The sequence below is a fragment of the Harpia harpyja genome, chromosome 1, assembly GCF_026419915.1.
Source record: "Harpia harpyja isolate bHarHar1 chromosome 1, bHarHar1 primary haplotype, whole genome shotgun sequence".
Taxonomy (NCBI): domain Eukaryota; kingdom Metazoa; phylum Chordata; class Aves; order Accipitriformes; family Accipitridae; genus Harpia; species Harpia harpyja.
Window position 1 is genome coordinate 335,901 of NC_068940.1, and position 6,000 is coordinate 341,900.

Consider the following 6,000-nt stretch of genomic DNA (forward strand, 5'->3'; position numbering starts at 1 on the left):
CTGTATTTCTGCATGACAAGCTCTGACCTAGGTCTGAGGGCTCCCTCCAGGAGAGCAGCTCTCTGCAGTGCAGGTCCCCGGCCCATCCAGGAGACAAACACAGGGACAGGCACACCTGCAACATGGCTCAGGCAGGGACTGAAGGCCCCAGGCGGAGCTGAGACATGTCCCCTGGGCCCTTGTCAGGAGCCGGTGAGGGTGGGGGTCCCAGGGGAGGCCGATCCCAGCCATTGAGGCCTATGAGCACCCCAGGACCCTGGTAGAAGTAGACCTGTACTGCTCATATGTTCTCCTTTAGACAAGTATGATGGGCCACATTGGAGACAGCGTGTTTGGCCGGATGGACCTTTGCTCTGAGGGAGTACTGTTATTCTCAGGCTCTTGTGTTTTAGTATGTTTTTCCAAGGGAAACAGCTCAGGCATTTCTAAAAATGAGTACAAGGAGAAAAAAAACCCGTGGGGAAATGAACAGGCATTGCTCACCTCAAAAAGATTTGCAACCATTTAGTTCAGGAGCCTGTCCTGCTTCACACTGAGGTCTTGATCTTTGAGCCTCTCTAGGGTCAGAGATGTGGAGTTTTGACATCCTGTGGAAACCCTGCGAAACTGAATGAACACAGAAGACTTTCAAAAACTGCACTTCATGCATGCTTTTTTCAAATTTGTTCAGATGGTCAAATTATCTCAAGACTATCCACAGCTCTCACCCCCATCAGAAGGTACATGCCTCCTTCCCACAACGTGACAGCCAATGCCTAGGATGGGACATGACTACCCTTGCAATCCCTTCTGCTAGTGCAGGGCTGGGATGAAATGTCATCAGACATTTCATCAGCATGTACTGTTAGGGAAAGAAGGAGGTAGGAAGAAGAATAGACTAGACTAGACTAGGCTAGACTAGAACTGAACAGAACAGAACAGAATATAATAGAATAAGGAGTTGAGTTGGAAGGGACCTACAATGACCATCTAGTCCAACTACCTGACCACCTTAGGGCTGACCAAAGATCAACCACCCCTCTAGGAAACCTGTTCCAGGCTTCAGCCACCCTTTTGGTAAAGAAATGTTTCCTCATGTCAAGTCCAAACCTTCCCTGACGGACACAGCTTTGATCCATTCCCACATGTCCTGGCACTGGGTGCCAGGGAGAAGAGCTCAGCACCTCCCTCTCCCCTTCCTCAGTCCTCAGGACGCTGTAGGGAGCAATGAGGTCGCCCCTCAGCCTCCTTCTCTCCAAACTAGACAAACCCAGTGTCCTCAGCCATCCTCACAGGACATGCCTTCCAGCCCCTTCCCCAGCTTTGTTGCCCCTCTTGGGATGCATTCATGTACCTTAACATCCTTTTTAAATGGTGGGGCCCAGAACCACACACAATACTCAAGGTGAGGCTGCACCAGTGCTAAATACAGTGGGATAATCACCTCTTTGGACCGGCTGGTTATGCTGTGTTTGATGTACCCCAGGATGTGGTTTGCCCTCTTGGCTGCCTGGGCACACACTTCTGACCTATTGAGCCTGCTGTCGACCAGCACCCCCAGACCCCTTTCTGCAGGGCAGCTCTCCAGCCACTCCTCTCCTAATTTAGACTTGTGCCTGGCCTTACTCTGTCCCAGGTACAAAATCCAGCAATGCTTTATTGAACTCTGTATTGAATCTGCAATCCCGGTAAGACTAAGTAGAGATTTGAAAATAGGCCTTACTTAGTCTTTACAGAGCTTTTTGAATTGGGAAGAGCCTCTGTTTCAGGCTGGCCTGGCTTAGTAACTTCTGCAGGTCAGTTGTGGCCAAGAACACCTCTGCCTGACAGATTGTCATTTACTGCCTTGGGGAATGAGACTTAGGATCATCCCCTTCTTTGGCTGGTGTAGGTGGTGTCTCTGCCTTTCTAAATGTCATCTGTGGATCCTGGCAGCAGGTGTCTACCTGCTCCAATACATTGTTTGGATCTTTTGGAACCCGATGTGAAGTATGAATTTTGCAAGGCAGCAAGACAACATGTAGTCAATGCTGCAATGCTGGACATCATTTTGCTTATGCAAAAGGGTACTTCATTCCCAGAGAATGAAAGATCTTGACCTGAATTTGCAGTGTCTGAGTTCCAAAGGGAAAACAAAAAGTTCCATTTTTTTACCTCATGGGTGTGTTGGGAGGATAAGGGCAATTAATGACTGCCATTGCTTCTGAATACAAGAAGCATGAAGCTCTGTAGGTGCTTAGAACTACTAAGAGCATGCAGTGTTACCTTAATACTGAGAAGTACTTCAGGACATAGCACAAGCTATTTAATTTCAGTTGGAGATTCTGTGTTTCTGCTACTTAAAATAGAACTTTGCAAGAATGAGCTGAGACCCCAAGATAGCTCTGTGAATTTGATAAGAAAAGCAGATTTTCTGCAAAATAGGAAATCTGAGGTACTAAGAGCTAGAGAATACTAGAGGCTCTGGAGCACCGAGGCTACTACCTTGTCTTTAGGTAAACTCTCAGCAGAACATTTGGAAAGGAGAAAAAATAGTATAGGTGCATAATGGGCATATTCTGTCAACACCAACTGGGCCAAGACACTCAGAAGGCAGAGGAGGCAGAAAATGCCATGTTTCTGGATCCTGGGTGGTCACAGGCAACATATAGTCACCAATCTACTTAGAGCTCGCTGTGAAAGCTAACTCTGCTCTAAAGTGTCTGGAACCACATTAATGTGGTACTGTAAATGGCTTTGAGAGATGTGCCCTGTTGTATTGCCTTATGCACAGAGACTTAGTAGTGCAGTGACCTGACTGCTGGGCTGGAGACAGCTTGAAAGATGGGGCTGGAGAAGATGTGCCTTTGTAGAGTTTCCTGAGAGTATGCTTATGCAGACAAGACTACCAGGCACATTACTAACTTTTTGGCGAACCTGCAGGGCTGGCAGCAGTGTAGATGGAATTACTTCTTAAGATTTGCCATTCAGAGATATCTGAATTCTGTCTGAATCCTTCTGGGTGGGATATTTTTTTCTTTGTAAGTTTTTATATGTAGAATGTAGGTACCTACAAGAGAGCAGGCTCTCTAATCTCACTTTCATCACATTCTAAGGGAGACACCTGGTTTTGGTCAGATTAATGGTCAGAAATGCTCTCTAGGAACCATCAAATGGATCCTAGTGATGGTCTCATGGTAGCCTCAGCTACAAAGTAGACATCTAAATTATAGAGGATGTTAATCATGCTCCTAAGCACCTTAGTCCTCTATTCTTCAGTGTCCTGTCTGAAAAGGGAATAATCTTAGAGGAGTGTTATGAGGATAAAAATGGGAATGATCACAAATTACTTAAAGAATACTGAGTACGTAGAACGTATTTACAACAATCTAACAATTCAAAACAACAGCAATTCAAAAAATCAATGGGAAATGCCTGCAGGGAGAATTTTCAGGATTCAGTCCATTTGGCTGATTTTTTTTCTTTGCTGTTATTTTTTCTTTGATTTGCAGTTATTCTTTTTAAACAATAAATGGACTAGAAGGGAGAAATAAGAGCCTATGCCTGTTAAAGCACAGCCCTATATATTTGAAAAATGCCATTGTATTTCCCCTCTATGATTAACATTACCATGGGTCTATTGTCATTTTCATTCTCCTGCTGCTCTGAGCAGCAATTTTTGTCTGACAGTTTCAGTATCACTAAAGATGCAGAATGACAACAGTGAAAGCTTTTTAGCACATAGATGCTTAAAACTGAAATGTGTTGACTGACTTGGAAACCAACTGAACTGTTCTTGGAGAGCACACCAGGGGACTGCGTATGTGTATATACAGACAGTGAGTGGGAACACACAGATAATTCCACTTGCACAACTTTACTTTAAATCCTAGGGAGTTATGATACATTTAATTGCTCACGTCATATAAACACCTCAGCTTAGTCATTCAAAAACAACTGAAGAAAGCCTAACTATCTCCGTCATGTATGTAAGAGACTACCTTACTTCTCCCTTCCCTTTAACAGGGCTGTAACATAGCTGCAAGGGGATGTGCTGCTATTTTCCAGCTGGGCTAATAGTTTGTGTATACCTTATGGAGACTCCTTTCTGCGATTGTGTGTGTACAATTGTGTGTGAATGGTATATCTGCTCAATATTTGATGCACAAAAAACCTCTGTACAAAACAGTCAGGGTTGTGTGTGTGCTTGTCACTGCAAAGAGGAAATCCCACCGGTTTATCTGTGTGATAAGCCGTTGGAGGCACGTATGCTATTTCAGCGTGTTTCAGCCACTAGCAAGAACACGGAGCCAAGCATCGTTACAACCAAAATACTCAGGGGAGACCAACTGATACAAGTCTTGAAGCATGCCTGTGTCTGATCAGACTCCTGTAAAGCTGTTACCTACGGCTTACCAATCTTGTCAGATAGAGCTGGAGACGGCTGCTAGGATATTTATGTTCAGTCAACTGCTGTAAAAGCAAAGATAGGTACTTTATCAGAATTGAACAAACAAGTGGTTTTGTTAGGAACTTGATTAGGAAACAATTTTGAAGGCAATTTCACATTAAATCATTCCTATTCCAAGTGACTGGAAAGAGGCTTGGATTTGAGAGAGCTGTAGAAATTTAATTAAACCAAATATTCACTTCTAAATAAAATGATGCATGCAAAGTTACACATTGATTTTTAAGTGATTCTTCACCACTTCCATGAACTTTAACAGGAATGAAGAGAGAAGGGTAAAGAAGAAAGAGAAATAAAAATGCCAAAATATTCTATGAAGTATCAAGAATTTTATTTGTTTATTTAAATAAATTATTTATTTATTATTGCTTTGGTTTACTCTGCCATGTAGACTTTGTATAAAAGTACATTACTTTCTTTAAGGTCAAGCATGTGTACTTTTTCAAAGGCATGAAGCTATTAACCCACCCAGCTTTGGAAATGTAGGTGCCTTGCTTTCTGTTCAGTAAATGGTGAGATGTCACTGTTGTTTGCTGGTTAGTGTTCTCGGACATCTCTAGATGAAGATGTTGGAGACAGCTGTGGCAGGGTCATGGTCTCTGAGCCAGCAGAACTGAAGGAACAGCTGGGTCAAATTTTAAAGGAAATCTTATTAGTCCTGATGGGGCACTGTAATAGAGTGCTTCGTTCAGCTTGGGGCTATCTGGAGTCAGTCTGCAGACTTAAAAGCCTCACTTGGGAAGACTCAAGTTTGCTGGGTTTTGCCAAAGAGAATAATTTCTAAGGATAACTATAAATAATTGAGGTCACAGTTTATGGAAATTTTATAGGATCAGCATCTTAGAGACCTATGTACCTTTGCTGGGATTTTGAATAAGTGGATTCCCATGAGCCTGAGTCTCTAAGGAGAGATATTTGCTTAGAGTGTATTTATGAGGTTGTTGCAATGAATTTTCCTGTCAGCAGTGAGTGAAACCCAGCTCTTTTGAACTGCCTAATTTGTCCCAGATTTAAATTGAAAAGCTCTGCCAGAAAATTTTACCCTTTTTAGCAATGAATCTGGGCACTAAAACTACTTTTAAAAATCTTTGGAGAAACACCACTATTTGACAATCATATTGGCAGAATATTTGCAGACTCCCCATTTTTTTCTGTCTTTCAACAATTTGATTTTGCTAGCAAAAATAGCGTATTTTAGGAGTACTTTCTTTAGCAGGGTAGCAGAACTGGCAGTCCAAATTTAAAAACACCTTTCTAATAACTAAAGCTGTAATAATTAATGCAAAATACTCTGACAAATTTACTATATAAACTTTCTTTTCCTGAAATGAGTATAAGAAAGTCAATATGCATAATTTTAGTACTTCAACTGTGGTGATTGATCACTGGATCCTCTCCATCTGCATGCTGTATATAATTGTCCTGGTTTCGGCTGGGATAGAGTTAATTTTCTTTCTAGTAACTGGTATAGTGTTATGTTTTGGATTCAGTATGAGAAGAATGTTGATAACACACTGATGTTTTCAGTTGTTGCTAAGTAGTGCTTAGATTAAGTCAAGGATCTTTCAGCTTCT